Genomic DNA, 17,491 nt, shown 5'->3' on the forward strand with positions numbered 1-17,491 from the left:
AAAGTTACCAGATAATCTCAGAGTCATGAATATAATACCTGTATTATATTTCATGTATAACCATCCCTTTGGTTCTATTATTATTTCATTGTAATGTTATTTTATATGGCATTACTTTTCCTACTTTTACAAAAAGTTCAAAATGCACAATGAACTCAATTCTTTGTGTATATTCTGTTTTACTTGCACTTCTGGGATTGATGGTATAATTTGGCTGAACTAGTTGACAAGCAGAAATTTGTTAATGGGGTTAAGCCTGACGGTCCAAAGAAGCCAGAACATACAGCACAGAGTATTAATGATTTAGATATGCAAATGTATGGTTTCAGAAACATATATTGCATAGCACTTGAAATCTGATTCTCAGCAGTCAGCTTCTTCCCTCTGAATGTCAACTATTACTTCAAACAAATACACAAACTTATAATTTTCAAAGTAATTAATTTTCAAAGTAATTTTTACCTCCTGAGTAAATGTCAAACTATTTTAGAATTTGAAATAATCACAGATGCATTCCAAAATATCCAGGGCTACACAGTATTTTTATAGTTTAAATTAGTTTAATTTAAATTAATTTAAAATATTAGAAGCTCTCTCAGAAGTGAACAACTTTTAGAATACCCAAATCTATTATTTAATTTGTACACAGGTATTCTAGGAACTAATTAGGAAAGGAAGTAGGGGGCCAGTCTTTATGGTTGTTTTCATCTAATATTAAAAACCAGAACTTCATAATCTCAAAGTTATCTTCAGAATCCCTTCTTATACAATTGTTAATATTACAGAGCTTCTAGCAAATAAGCCTTCAATCAACCTTCATTGTTGGCCTGGTTTACAATTTTCAAGATATGTCTGCTTATCCTAAAAATTGACCTTCATTCTGACTGAAAACTATTTTCCTTAAAACAACTTTTATTTTATATGCACAATGATTTTCCTACATGTATGTGTCCACTCTGTGTATGCCTGGTGCCCAGGGCACTAAAAGGAGGCATTGGGTTCTCTGAAACTGTAGTTATGGATGGTTGTGAATCACTGTGTGGGCTGTGTGGGTGCTGGGGATAGAACCTTGGTCCTCTGCAAGAACAGGTGCTCTTAAGTGCAGAGCAATCTCTTCAGACCCTCTTTTCTTTTTACCCCACACACAAAAGGAAGGAATCTATACTTCCTAACCTCAAGGTTGTTGGATTTATTTTGTTTATATTCAGAGTCCATTTGGCCATGATTTCTGGTGTTCAACTGAGCTAACTGGCACATGCCCATCCTTCTGTCTAAGCAGTGTATAGAGCCCTTGGCAGAAAAACACATTCAATTAAATGGATACTCTAATGAATGAGCTTACAATGTGTTGATAAGTTCATGGAAGCACAGGGCTCCCCAGGACCTTTGTCAATGTTGCCCATGCCTGAGCCCTTTGATAGGAATGTGGCTGACTCTTTTGTATTAACTTTGGGCACAAGTCTACCCCTTTTAAAATCCAGCAAGAGCCTCTTAGAGGATCTTTTGGGTACAGCCTGTGCAGACACTGAGTAGCACTCAGGGTTAGAAGACACACTGAAAACCTCTCCAAGATCACTGAACACTGTGTTCTGTGCAATATTTCTCCTGGAATGTGTGGCAGAGAAGAAACTGGGAATGACTTCAAAGGAGGGATATTCTGGCTAGGAAATGATAGGGATCACATCAGAGAGAGTGGGGTGAGGGAGGAAAGGAGAGAGGGAGGGAGGTAAACAGAGAAAGAGAGAGGGAGAGAGAGCAGAGGGAGGGAAGAAGGGAGGGAGGGAGGGAGGGAGGAGAGAGAAGAGAGAGAGAGAGAGAGAGAGAGAGAGAGAGACCTTGAACTGGGGAATAAGCTTGTGTGTGGCATGGGAGTTTTGGATTATTCAGCATCTGATCTACTTTCTCAAGCACCATGGTATTTATTTCCTGGTTAGTCTTCCTGATTTAGACACAGTTGGTGAAAAGCCAGTTATACAATGCTTCACCTTTCTTGCTCTTACCGATGCAGCTCAGGGAGTTCCTCTACATCCCTTTGGTTGGATACAGCTACTTTGTCCTAGACTGATCCTGTACCAAATGTTGTGTAGACTGTTGTGTGAAGTTCCTGCCAAACCCAGGGGTCACAGCTTGCTCTGTTAGATTCAGTGCTCTTGTATTGGCAGTGTGGGCATCAGGCAGCTCCTGAGTGGGGAGACTGTGTCCAGACCCTATTGAAAAACCCGTTTCAGTTGATTTTCCAAGTCTTACTTCCCATCCATCCCCTCATTGTTCTGAGACTTGTTTGTTCTCTTTGAGCTTATGTGTCAGGTTGGCTTTTCTGGGTTGCAACTGAGGAGGGTAGCTGGCCCAGGTTGGATCTGAATGGATGAGGAGGACATTTTCCAGGTAGAAGAAACAGCATCAGCAAGAACTTGAAGACAGCATTTAACTGGCTTGGAGGAGAGAGAACAAGAGAACAGAGCTGGCCCAGGAGATGACTACATGACAGGGAATGAAGAGAATGTGGAACTGACATTACTTGACAAACTGCTGTTTTCACACTTCAGTCAGTGTCTTTGCTAATGCTCACCATTTCTGGGGAGCCCGGTAGCTTAAGAAAAATAATGATTTGAGATTTGTCTTTAATATTTGAGGTGGCCTGGCAGAGATTTCATGGCTATCATGCAACAATAGGAGATAAATATTAGCCATCCCTTCCTCAAACTTGACTATGGAGTCACATGTTTTCTTTCCTTATATGATAGGTAGACAAAATAGCATATAATATGCCTGTGTATTCACCCTATTCCTGAATTATTCCCTATAAATAGCCAAACAAACACTTTACCCAGGTGTTGAGCACATGCATTTGGTTGAAGTTTACTTTTGTCCTAAGACAGATAATTCACTGCATACAGTTTATTGTCTTTAAACTAGATTTCAAAAAAAAAAAAAAAAACCCAGCATTCTGAGTCATCTTTGCATGGTATTGCCATAAATTATTATAGGACCACTCTCAGAATAACTTGGCTAAAGGATTCCGGTCCTTGGCAACTGAAGAATACCTATGTTTGATATGTTCACTTTATGGATGGAGAATTAGCCACCAAAGGGAATTGCTAGGGGAATAGAGATGTATAGCAACCAAATTGGAGAAGCAAAATTCGGCATCAAACCTCCTGATCCACTTCTCTTGCCACTCGACTGCATTAAGTTTGACATAAATTTTATGAGTGCAGTAAAATTTTATATGTAACTGGGGCTCCTTGGGATCACCTTCTTAGACGGTCTAAGTAATCGCAAGCTTTTATATATCTTCTTGGGAGAACATCGTTCATAGGAGCTGCAAATGTCTGAACATTAATCATATTTTCATTTTACACAGATCAGGTAATAGGAGTCGTGTACATCATATTATTCCTATGATAATCTCCTATTAAATATTATCATTTTGAAAGGATAGATAACCCATTTCTCAAAGAGCTTGCTGTTTAAAGAAGACATGGAGCCATTGCCTATTAGGGCTGCAGCAGAGGAAAGCTCTTGATTTGTACCAGGTATTTCTGGAATAAGTGCATTTCCAACCAAGATTCAAGAGGGGCTCTCCCACCCTGATCTCCTCTACCAATGCCATTTGATAATTGCTTTTGTTTTCCCTCTAATCTGGAGACTCTACAAGAAGAGAAGGTGAGCCAGGCTCATGGTGATTTCACATTTAGGACAATGTATGTCACAAGGTAGTATTCAATAGGTGCATCCTACATGATGGAAATGAACTGGACCAAAGTGCAAAGAGAACCACAAACAATCTGTAGTGGGGTAAGTAAAACTTATTTGCATATAAGCTTTGTAAACATTTTGCACTTAAGGGTGTTTGTCCCCAGTATTAATAGGGAAGGAGAAGCTAGCTCTCAAGTTGAGAGCTCACGTTAAAAAGAACGCTTACGTTAAAGAGAACACTTACATTGCAAAACATGGTGGAGTGCAATTGGAATCCCAGCATTGAGGGCTGTGACAGAAAGATTATGAATTTGAGTGCCCCTAAAAGGGAAAGCTCATTTAGAGGCTGGAAGAAGAATTAGGGACTCTGCTTCAGAGCCTGGAGTAAGTCTGCAATGAGTTTACTTCTACAGCTGGGTCCACATCTCCAGGGGTTCCCCAGTTTCAGATGTGTCCACTATCTGTAGCTGTGAGGGCTCCTGCAATTGTACTGTCTTCTCAACATCAGCACTGCATCCCCATGGTGTTCTGTGCCATGCATTCAAGGTTACTAAACCTCACCCCCTGAGCTGTCACTGATTTTTGTCCCTAGAGTGCCTTTCCATAACCACTACTTACGCCTTTGTTTCTGGCTCTGTGCCCTCCACTCCAAGTTCCTCATGGTTCAGTGGTAGCATTAGGCCCTTCTTTGTGGTTCTTGTGGTCACATGGTCCTCTCTCATCTTTTCTTCACTCTAAGTTCTGTGTGCAAATAGCCCATGGCATATTTTTAAGCCCAATTTTACCAATATACCTGCTTTCAGATACCTTTATTTTGAATTGTCTATCTATGGCTTTTCTGGCATCTCTCCCAAAATCTAAGGTCTAGCCATTGAACTTCCTCCCACTAACCAAGGGATTGCTACACTTTTACAAACAGGCCTAAGGTCAACTGCCAAATTTCCCCACTCTCACTCTGAAATTCCTTTCTTCCATGTGTCCATTGGCCTCAATAGTGGGACCACACATATCTCTCTTTCTTAGCTCTGGGTCTGTCTATGTGGGTCTAGTTTTATAACTCAGGGCTTCCAACCCACAAGCTGCTGCCTGCCAGTGTGAGGTATGTAAATGAGCATAATCTGCTGGCCCTTGCAATGGTAATCCTGATGTGATTAGAATGGGATTCAAGAGAAGTCAACCCTGGGATATATAAACTGTCTTTAAGGGCAGGCCTTAACGGACCCTATTACAAGAATGTAAATCTAATAGAAAATGACCTGTTTTGTCATGAATTCCCACTGCTTTCTGGATGGCTCTCCTCATTTGATCTGTCAGGACATGGTAATGTTAACTTACCCCTAAAACAAGTTAGGGAGCACTGGATTGGAAATGCCTTTTGACCAAATGGGATGTGATGCTGATATGGGTTGTGTAACATGTGATGAGAGAGCCCCCAGGAAAACATATGGAAACAAAGAGAAAATAGCTCACAGCATCAGTACCAGGCTTTCTACCCGGGAAATTGGGCAATGGTATGTGGCAAGGTCTGAACCCTGCCTCATGAGAAGGGTTATGAGGACAGTCTCCCTTAGCTGACCTTTCATGGACTGTTCTGGAAACACAAGCAAAAGTCCTAGTCTAAAGAGCATTTATTTAGAGGGGTATGGGCCCAGAAATTGTACATGTTCTAAAAACACTCATGTACAGCCTTGGTTATTACGTTATCTGGGACAGAGGAGGGCTGCTGAGCAGAAAGGGGGAATTTACACACACACATGTAACTAATGTGCTTTACTTTCATTGTACTTCTTTTTTGTTGTTTGGTGAGACTTTTCTCTGCTCCCTTTTGAACTCCCCCAGTTTTTGCTCAGGCTGAAGTTCTCGGGTGAGCACAAAGCTTGTGTTTTGTGTACTCTCCAATTTTATCCAGCCAACGTTATCATTTTTCTTCTGAAATTTCACATTAAATTAAAAATGTTCAACTGACACCATAAAGGAATAATATAAGTAAGCATAATTATTTTCCTCTTATTGAAGTTTCTCTGCCTCTTCTCTTTGTTAATCCCATGAGCCCCCAATAACTATAATCTCCAATTATAAAGATTTTGTATGTAATTTTTATGACAGTTCATTGTCAGCATTCATTTTTCCAAATGACTGAAGCAATGTTGAAAGATTAATGGATTTCCAGGGCTTGGGCCACGTATAATAACCGTGTCTACTTAAAAACATCTTCCCTGGTGGGTCAGCCTTTGGTCTCTGGCTGTGTTGAACTCTTCTTTTGAGCTTTCTTGCCTCTGCTACCCTCTTTCCCATGTTCTGATATCTGTTAACATGTGTAGCATGTAAAGATAGCAGGCTTTTGTCTTCACTTTCCCAGTCATTTTACAGTCTCAATGTTATCACTGTTCCACCTGCCCCCATTTTCATAATGATAATCATATTAATAAAAATAGCTTGGTGTAACAGTTATGGAGTGATTACTTCAACTCTACTAGTGAGGCAGGAGTCTAATGTACAATATGGCGGGGGAGGCGGCAGTGATGACCACTCCCAGGCTTACACCCTCTTGCCTGAATACTCATTCTCAGAATTGCTGTCATCCCCTCTCCTTAGCCTAACCTTCATCCCCAGTTGTCTTTACCAAGAAATCTGCTGTCTCCATTCCTTCCCTTGTTCCCATAGCTCGTACCACAGTGTTGCTCTCACGGCTTTGGGGAAATGAAAACTAGCTTATCATCTTGAAAGGGACTCTGTCCTGCTGTGTGCTGTAATTGGACACAGAGCACTTATTTCCTGCCCCTTATTATCTGGTCCCTAATAGACATCTAGGCTGCCTGTTTTCTTTCCATTTCTTAAAACTTGGGGTTTCCCTTGTATTTATTGACATGCACAGCAGAAGGCCACTTGGATGCCCTTGAATGAATGCCTTTGTTATAGTTTTCACTTTCAAAGTTCCATTGTCTAGTGATCCTTAAGAATGAGGCCTTCCTTCCCAAGTCTTGGAAACTGAGGCAAACAGGGATCTTCCTCTAATGGCCCCAATTTACTTCCAAATATTCATGCAAATCTGCACTAAATGAGCATGGGCCTCTGCTCGGACAAATGCTTTATATGTTTCTACTCACATATGTGTTCAGCACCTCTCAGCTCCTTGCTCTGTGACATCAAATGATGCAACATTATGGGGTACATGGGGACATACCACCATCTCCACTGCCCACAGTTAACCAGAGCAAACGCTTCCCAAATAGATTCTCTGTTAAGAAAATAAGAGTGTTACCAGTTCTCCTGCCTGCCCCAGCCCATTTCCACATCCAGCCTTTGCCAAACATGAGCTGAAATCTTGAGGCCACGTGTCTATCTGCCGATGTTCGCTTCAAAGGCATTTGTTCTCTTTAGATAGAGAACAAACTCACTTTGATTCCTAATATCTACTTTTTTTTTTCAGAACATACCCTTACGCAACACAATGAAGTTTTCTGTCTTGAGGAAATATGGACAAGAAAAGGACAGGCATCCTTTTCCCCCATTTTAGCTATTCTTGATACTCTTAGTTTTTATGTTTTTAACTACAATAGAATTATTTCACTTTCCCTCCTCAATTTTTACTCCAACCCTCGCATGTACCTTCCCTCAAATCCATACCATGTCCCTTGACTCTCAAGTTGGTATCTTGTTTTTCTTTGATTAGTATTGTCGCATATGTATGTATATATGAATGTATGTGTATGTATGTATGTATGTATGTAATGTATGTATGTATGTATATATATATATATATATATATGCATGCATCGGTAAATAAAATGTATATGTAAATTCAACCAGCTGCGTCCATTTTTGTTGTTTGTGTATATATTCTTTCAGGACTGATTATACTGCAAAACGCAAACCAAGTAGGCTCATCTCTGTGAGAGGCTAAATCTCCTTCTCCCAGAAGTCATTAGTTACATGTAGTTCTTTATCTAATAGTGGGACCCCATGAAAAGATTTCCAGTCCACATTAGTAGGCCAAATGGTGCTGCCATTGTCTGGTTTGGACAACCCTCCATAAGAGGAGAGACTGTTTAACACTAGAGTTCCTGGTATTCTGGCTGCTACAATCTTTCCACCTCCTCTTCCATCACGTTCCTGAGCCATAGCTGCAGGAGCTGTAATGTTGATGTTCGCTGGAGCTGGTTTCCCATGATCTATTGATCTCTACATTGTGTTCAATTGTGGGTTTCTAAGAATCATCTTCTGTGGCTATGGAAACTCCATGATATGTAGGTTCATAGCACATCTCCCCACTCCAAGAACAGTTAGTGATTGGGAACAGATACATAATCATAGTTCCACAGAGTGATACATGCTGATAATACATTGAGAAATGTACCCCTCTGACAAAGAGACCCTGAACAGGGACATACAACTCTGGATGGGGAGGGAAAAATACCCATGAGATATAAGAATGGATGTCTTCAGATAAAGTGAGGGGAGAGACAGGCCTTAAAGAATACAATCTTAAAGTTGAATGGCTTTCAAAAATGAATGATTTTCTTGCAGAAAAAAGAATAAAGGTTAATGAAGAGCACGGCATGTGGGAAATGTGAAGGTGTGATGAGTGTATTAGATGAATGGAGCAGGTTCTGGATATGACTATGTTTCATAGCACGTGCAGATTGTCAGGGTTTGGTCCATGGCTCCTGAGGAATTGTCAGAGAAATTTAGGGAGGGACTTGCTAAAAATGTATGTGTTATGCTTCTCCAACACACTCCTGGAAAGGCTTGGACCTTGCAGAAATGAGTTTCCAACAGTAACATTAACAGATACTCCATAGGTTCTAATGGAGCCTGGTTAAGGATACAGTGACCTTAATCAGTTCAGGGCATTGGGCAACCGAACCTTCTGAAGTGGAGAATGCATTTCACCTATTGAGACTTCCATGTGAAAATATGAAGATCGATGTCCTGTGCAATTGCACACTCAAGGAGTCCTTTCTCCAGCCCCCACTGGAAGCAGGATGATTATCACCACACTGGGACTTCAGCATTCTTTCACCTGGGTCACTTCCCTCTAGTGACAAATGACTACAACTTCTCACATCCCTAACAACCCCCACCTCACATGCTCCTCCTCCACCACCTCGTCCACCAATGCCAGTCTTTCTAGCATCACAGTTATGTCCCACATTCCATCTTCCTCCCAAGCATTTTATTAGATATTAAGAGCAGAGAATTAAATCATGCAAAAACATCTGGCCTCAGAAGTCACAGGATTTAGGCAGATCAAAACACACACACACACACACACACACACACACACACACACACACACACACACACAATTTAGTGTGTGTGTCTTATGTGAGTCAATGTGTTTGTTTGTGAACATATATGCAGAGTCTGTAGACTAAGGCCAAGTATCTTCTTTAATTATTATCTATTCTGTACTTTCATCTATTTGTTTTTGAAGAGAAAATCTTTTACTGAACCTGGAGGTCACCAGTCAGCCAGACTGGCTAGCAAACATCTGACTCTTCTATCCTGACCCTGCCTGTTCTGCCACACTAGAGTCTTACATGCATGCTGGAGACTCAAACACAGGTCCTTATGCTTGTGTGGCAAGTATTTTGCGAAAGGAGCTGTTTCCTGAGTTCTTACAGAAATTGTTTTAAGTACTGAGATGCACATTGCTTTGGCAGGGAGAAAAAGCCCAGCTCTTTGTTTTTACATTGTCATTTATCTTTATCAGTTCCCCACTTTGTGTGCTTCCTTGCTATGGCCACAGTTACCAGCAGCTGTCATTGCTGTGAGACAGTCCACTGGCAAAAGACAGTGAGCAGCTGAGCCTGCAGCCTCTATTGTCACAACTCTTTGACCTACAGAACGAGAGGAAACCATACATGACAGGATTCATTCCGAAGGACTCAGCATCACTTCTACCCCAGCATTCTCCACAGACCAGAAGAGCAAATATCCCCTCAGCATCATTAGCACTACATGGAAAAATGCCATAGCACTTCTTTATTTCTTCCCTGAAGCCCAGGACCACAATACTTTCATTATTGTCGTCCTGAAGAAAACAGAAGTGTTTTACATAAGAATGGAATCCAATGACTTTATTAACGTAATAATAATAATAATAATAATAATAATAATAATAATAATAATAATCAGCCAAGAAAGTGAGGAAGCAGAATCTATGGTTTATATTTGCTCTATAGATTCAGTTCCTGAAAGGTGAAAAATGCAAAAATTATCCTAACTCTTCAAATTTTCTTGTCACATAATTAATCCTGGTCATTTGTTCCTAGAGATGGTTGAGGACATAATTTAGTGGTGTAGTTTAGTGAATTTAATGGAACTTACAAATGATTTAGTGATGTTTGTATTTAGAGAAAGAAATGCCCCTTTGGTTCTTAGGAAACCCAGCATTGCTTCCAGGGTCCTCATTTTACAAATCAGTAGGCTGAGGTGAGGGAAAATGGTTCTATGGAGATCACCAATTGGCAGAGTCCTTGGTAGGGATTTGCACTCCATAGGTGGAGCTCTTTGCCTCTGAAGAGTACTTGCCCTTGCTGTGCTCACTTTCTCCCTGTGTGCACAACAAGCTTTCCCTGAAGATGGTCAACCATGGGCTCCTTGGAGCCAGAGTGACCTACAATGGAGAGGTGTTCACCAGGACACAGAGCCACACAAGCTACAGGCCTGGCATCCTCTGTGGTGGGTAAACGGACCATTAGAGGTCCCTGATTTCTCTCCTGTTACTAAACTTGAAAAGATCAGCTTTGCCCACTCTATAAGATGTTGAGAATATGGACCTGACATCAGTGCCCTCCTAGTAGAGATCCTGCTATCAATCTTCCACATTTAACCTCTGATATTTAATACTCTAACTGCACACTTAGAACTGTCTCCTCTTCTAATGACCTCTGTTGGAAAGTGGGGTGAAGGGGGAGGGCTTTTCCCTCCTCCCACCAGCGCGTGGGTGAAGTAGGAGGCCTCTCCCCCCCACTCCGAGGGTGAAGTGGGGAGACTCTTCCCGCCACCCCCCACGTGGGTGAAGTGGGTAGGCTCTTCCCGCCACCCCCCACGTGGATGAAGTGGGTAGGCTCTTCCCGCCACCCCCCACGTGGATGAAGTGGGTAGGCTCTTCCCGCCCGTGGGTGAAATCCTTGAGATGAAAGCACTTTATATTTGGAGCATTCAGGTTTTGCTCCTTCATAGGAGAAGGCAGGCTGGTAGGAAAAGTACCCCCTCATTCCCTTGCTAATTCTGGTCTTATCTTACACTCAGTGTTCCATAGAGCCTGACTTGAAAGCTTTCATTTAAAACCCAATTCATATGAATTAGTGTACTACTCAAAATGTCAGCCTGCTAATAGGACATACATAGCAACTGGAAATTGAAATAAGTGCATTTTAATAGAGCTCGGGATTAGGATTTCCACTATCTGTTTGACGTAGTATCACAATTATAATTGAGGGTAAATTTTTTTTTCTGTTGGCATTAATGATCCTCACTCCAGAATTATCAATCATCCTGAATTCATTTATACCATTTTTCGCCCAGAGGTAAAATGATGACAAGGAAAAAAGTACAAAGCTCGTTGCTTATGCAACCAATTCAGAAGATGACTTTACTTGATACTATAAATAAAATGAATGGCCACCCCACCGATACTTCTATCAACAAGTTTAAGTCCCGTTTAACGATGACATCATGTAACAGTGATTTTCATCTTTTAAAAATACACTTACGGAATTTTTGGTGGGTGTAGGTGTGTGTGCCACCATGCATAGCCAGAGGTCAGAAGACAACTGTAGGAGTTACTTCTCTCCTTCCACCACGTGGGTCCCAGAAACGGAACTCCAGTTGTCAGGCGGGCATAGCCACACATGCCTTTGACCCTGAGCTATCTCACTGGACTTCAGGTCTTTTACTTTTATTTAAGAAATGTTTAGGTGATGGTTCCCTAAACTTTGACTGCTTCTTTTTGCTGTTTGGCTAAAGAGAGAACCTTCCTCCAAAAGAATATAACAATCGCTACAAAATGAATGCTTGACTCAGCTTAATATCAGAGTGGAAGAAAGAAGTGAACACACACACACACACACACACACACACACACACACACATATATATATATATATATAATGCATTGCATTCTGGGCTTTGTGGAAGTTAGATTATTTATATACAGTTGTGTTGGATTCTAATATGAAATTTTCTTTATTAGTGTAGATTTCCTAGGTGTGATAACAACAACCCTGCAGTATGTTCAGCAGGCCTCCAGGTTCTCCAGCCTGCACTATTCTCCTCATGCCCAGAAGAGGGCAGTCAGGTTCCATGGTTCAGAAGCCAGAGCGTCTGCTTGGATAAGATTTTTCAATAAATCTCTGTGATTGGAATTAAGTTTTCCTTTAATGGTATTAAAGGGCATTTAGAATTACCTGAAGATTTTCCCCCCTTTTATTAAAAACCTTACAACCTTTGTGAGAGGGACGTGTCCCACGAAAGGAGTGAGACGATGAAGGTGTTTTCCCTCTGTTTCTAGCTGATGAGTCTCATCCCAAGGCCTTGCCAACACCAGACTATAGTGTGGTGTGGGGGGAGGCTGGGGGGCCAAGGAAGCCAGGTCTCCTCTTTGACTTCTAACAATGTATAAGTGAAAAGAATAGAGTGTGCAAGGCAAAGACACTCATTGGAAATGAGGTAGAGAAGGAGGGTAAAACCCAGCTAGGGGATTACAATGCAAATCTGGTACTGTTTGATGAACCTAAAACCTAACAAAAACCTAACACCCTCATAGCAATACTTTTTGGTAAAAGAATGTATATATATACATTCTTTTAAAAGTATATATATATACTTTTAAGTTGGGTCTTGGAGTATGAGAAGATGGCCATCCCTTAAGTGAAAAATATATGCAGAAATTTAATGTTAATGTTCTCTTTTTCATGAGCAATAAAGCCAACAACTAGAAAGCCTTTCACCTGACTGCACATAGAAAGATAGAAAGCCAGATGTGTTTGGATGGAACTTGGAATATTTAAGAATGTTCACATAAACACATACATATCACACACACACACACACACACACACACACACACACACACACACACACATATGGATTTGGAGGAAGAGAGCAGAAGTTGGAGAGACTGTTTTTAAAGAACAGCCTTAATTTAAATATGTGAGAAAGATGTACTTTTAGGGACCTACTTTCAGTTAAATACAGCCCCTAAGAGTTAAGTATAATTCAGACCATTTTGGTTTTTGCTGTTGTTTTGTGTGTGTGTGTGTGTGTGTGTGTGTGTGTGTGTGTGTGTGTGTGTGTGTGTTTTAAATACGATATTTGTGTTAATGGTGTGTTAATGCTATTTTAAGAATCTTATTCAAGGAAGCAGTATCACCCTCTGCAGACAAAAATGTGCACCCATATGCACTATATCCCATGTGCATTTCTCTCTGTGTGTGCATATCACAAGGCTCTGTGAGTTTCTACCTGTCTATGAAGCAGGTTTCTTGGTGACTGTGGCATTGTTGTCCCTCTCCTGACTGCTTGGGAGGCTAGTGGATTAAGGAGGAATCCAAGTGATATTCTAGCTGACCCCATTTTTTTTTTTTACCTCTGCCCACCATGTCTGCAGACTGGGTGTTCAGAAGGAGCTGTCTCTGAAAGTGACCTTGCTCAGCAAGTGCGGATTGGCTCCTGTAGCAATGCCTTTCCCAGAAGAGGCCCTGCACGCTGCCAAGTTGTGCTGCAATGAGGATGGGTATGCGATCTGGTTGTTGGGGGTGGGGGAATGAAAGAAGAAAGATACAGCTTGCTGAGTGGCTGGGGCTGCTTATAAACAAACTTGGGCATTGTTTCTAGAACCCTTTTACAGGGGAGAAGAAAGCTGGACACACACTAAGACCGGACTCCATTTATGCTCTGTGGAGACCTTGGGGAGAGCTGCTTTTAACAGGCTGGTGTGGTAGGGAAGATGATTTCCATCAGTTACTTTTAAAAGATACGTGCTATTTCAGCACAAAGCTGAAGCCCCTCAGAGCTGCACTAGGGATTAAGAAACTGCATGTATTTTAATGCCTTATGAATAGGTCTAGCTGATAAAAGAGGCTCTTGTTACCCCTGCTACATTTAAATGTGAAAAGCAGCTGCTTCTAGCAGGGAGGGGGCAGGGGAGAGGAGAAGAGATACATTATTTTCATAGGGGTTTAATCTTCAGACTACATTGAAACCATAGAGTACCACTGGCTATTCTCTTCTGGGCGCCTCTAATCGCTCAGGGATCTAGAAGATTGCAGAGAGGGACCAAGAAGACAGAGAAAGGGACTGTCTGCAGGGATGTGGCTGGCCATTTTCATGTGCATGTAGATTTTGAACTTCTGACCTAAATGTATGCATGGCTCAGTATCTTCTCCTTCCTTTACAGGCATTATCCCTGGAAACTTTAAGAGTTCTGGACAATTGAGGAGTTTGACATGATTGTGCTGTTTTACGAGAATAGCCTTAGCAGTCAATGGGTCCTAGAAGGTGACCATTGGACTCTCTCTCTCTCTCTCTCTCTCTCTCTCTCTCTCTCTCTCTCTCTCTCTCTCTCTCTCCTCTCTCTCCCTCTCTCTCTCTCTCTCTCTCTCCTCTCTCTCTCTCTCCTCTGTGTGTGTGTGTGTGTGTGTGTGTGTGTGTGTGTGTGTGTGTGTGTATAAACATGCTGCTGGCAAGTGAAGGGAAGTAAAAGAGGCTTTCTTCCTGTATTTCAGCCTATTTCAGGTTGGATTCAATAGATAAAGGCTTGGTCTGCAAGGGTTAATTGTCACCAGATAAGGATGACACAAATAGGATGTGGTCTTATTACAACTAGCAAATCTCTGGCAAAATGATGAGTGTTTGGAAAAAGATCACTAAAGGATTTCCATCTTAAAGGATGACTGAAACTGTATGCCCATTTGTTTTCTGCCAGGTACCACTTAGCAACCTGTGTTTGTTTATTCTCTATTCACTGAACATTGCCACTGATGAATCTTTCTCTGTTTCTGACTCTTCCCCTGGCCATGAGGCTCTTATAAAACTCTACAGGGAAAACAAAGCAACAACAATAATAATGCAACTCTTAGGTTTCTATCGAAGATGGTTTGAAGAAAGAATTTTTCTGACAGAAATTTGTTGCATTCCCTACAACTAGTATGGTTCCCCAACTTCCATCTATTTACTATTTATTTGAATATAATAACCATTCTCAAGTTGAGAGATTAAGAACCAGCCCTCCAGATACAATTCAGTAGTTTTGACCTCATTTTTAATTAAGAGAAATTCACATGCAGAGGGAGGTCTGTCCATTCCACATACTTACAAAATTTCATCTGAGTGACAATAATGTGGCTTATAGGTAGAGTATAGCTTTGACAGTCTCTGCATATGATAGACTGTGGGTGGACTATAGATAGCTTCTCTCAGGACTCAGAGAAAGAACAGGGTCAGAGAGAAAGGGCAGGGCTCCAGATGCCCTGCCACACATCAGAAAGCCAAAAGCAGACACTTCCCCAGCACAAGTAGACCACAGTGCATTCCACCCTCCCTGCCCAACCTGTACTTTCAATCAGACAGGAGGCCTTTCTGGTCCAGAGGTCCTGCAGGCTGGGCTGTGAATGGCAGCTTTCTGGAAGTCTGGCCAAGCTGCCTGGGTTACTGGAGAAAGTCACTTTGGCCCATGAATCATAGGAGCAGCCTGATAGTTCTTGCAAAGGGGTACATAGTTCATAATGCACTCATGTGGTTGAACTCAAAACCAGTCAATATTTTGATTTCCTAACCTGGCTTCCCTGCACATAAAAAAGCAACAATTCAGCCAGTCACAGGAGAGAGCACAGCAAAGCCAGTAAAAGTGAGTGGACATGGCTGAATTAAGGGGCCAGTGAGAGGAAGAAGCTTAGTGGCCAGCTGTGTGACCTTGTAGCAAGCCGTGGTGTTAACAGGCTGGCCTGATGCTGCCCCCCTCTGATTTCCTGTTGCAATGGTCAGTCATAGGGTAGCCCCAGCCCAGCCCAGCTCCTCAAACTGCTTCTGAGATTTTTTGCTTGCCTTACTCCTTTTATTCTCTCCAGTCCTCTGCCTCCTCTTACTCTCCCGACCCCTTTTAAGTTTGGCTATGGAACATCAGGTTTGACAAAGAAAGAGCAACTTAACATCCCTTAACTGAAGGAGGTTGATTTTCATTTGAGACCAAATGGCTCATTTTTTATCTTTTTAGCTCCTATAAGAGTAAAAAGTGAGTGGTCAGCTCTGCGTCACCATGGCAACCCCACACATCTAGGTCCTGGAGCAGATGAAGGGAGGTGATAATGGCAGAGAGCCTCCATCACTATCTCGGACCCCCCCACCCCCGTTTCTTTAGCATTCTTCACCATTCAGAGTTGTGTCTGGGTATGTGAAAAGATGTATCGCATTTTAGAAACTCAAGGTTTAGATTATGGCTGTTAATTTGTCTGAACCTGAGTTTTGACCCATAGTGTTTTATGTGAACTTGCGCCTGAGACCATCACAGTCTTCATCTGTGTCCAGAGGATCTTGAATTATGCCTATGAGCTCATGCAAGACCTATCCTGGCTGAGTTTGTCCTCTCACCTAAGGCTTTCACATGGCTTTTTCCAAAGTCTGGAATATTAATGAAGAGAGGCACTACTGTGATGGGAGGTAGAAGTCCAGCCCAGAGAGAACCTGGGCTTCACCCATAATAAGTCACGGAACTCTCTCTGGAAAAGAAGGAGGAGGAGGAGGAGGAGGAGGAGGAGGAGGAGGAGGAGGAGGAGGAGGAGAAGAAGAAGAAGAAGAAGAGAAGAAGAAGAAGAAGAAGAAGAAGAAGAAGAAGAAGAAGAAGAAGAAGAAGAAGAAAACATTCAGGGACCTTAAATAATAAAGTAAAAAAAAAAATCAAAACTATGAAGGTGTTGGAAAAGCCTGATTCAACTTTGAAGTAGGGACCTGGGTCTGAACAGGAAGGAATTGTCATGACCTGGACTCCATTCCCCAGTCCACCCATCACAATGCACAATGCACCCTGCCAGGCTGTGTGTTGTCGTCATGCTTCTGATTCTCACTGCAGACTTTTGAGTCAGGTAGTCCCATCTTTGTTTTACAGAATAGGAAAAAGATGCTCAAGAGGAGGCAACAACTTGCCCAAGGGCCACAGACTCTGATGTGGGCATGCTCCACCCTTGCTTCATGCAGCCTCTTTCCAGACTCCTTAATATCATCCAGATGCAGGAATAATAACTTCATGTTGGGAATCAGGAGTTTGTGCTTTTGCTCATTAGCTTATTCATTTAGTTGCAGTGAAATGATCAACTGCCTGCTATGTTTGTAGTGCAGTTCCAGGTGCTTGAGAGACTAATCTGGAGATGCTGACGAAGCTAAGAACCAAGGCTGAATGGCTTACATCTCAGCGGTGAACATGGGACAGACATCCAGTGGGACCAAGTTTCTACTTTCTCCTTTGCAGGCTGTACAGGGAATAACAGACATTTCCTAAGTAGGGTCTGTTCTCACGCCAACCGATTCTCAACAAACATGTGCTCTCAACCCCTTTCTCCTTCTACCTCATACTGCCCTAGAGTTCCTGACATCAAGCTAGCTGTCTCTGCTCTCATGGCAACTGGCCTTTTTTCCAAGCTGTATCTGCCTAGCCCAGTCAAGTGATCCTGTTAAGGCAGAAGCCTTCCACTCTGCAGACTAGTGGAGCCAAGAGCAATGGGAGGAGGTTACTTACCTGTGTATAGGCCATAAAGATATCATCTGAAAGAAGCTGGTCTCACGTCCTCTG

The sequence above is a fragment of the Cricetulus griseus genome, chromosome 3 (assembly GCF_003668045.3).
Source record: "Cricetulus griseus strain 17A/GY chromosome 3, alternate assembly CriGri-PICRH-1.0, whole genome shotgun sequence".
Taxonomy (NCBI): Eukaryota; Metazoa; Chordata; class Mammalia; order Rodentia; family Cricetidae; genus Cricetulus; species Cricetulus griseus.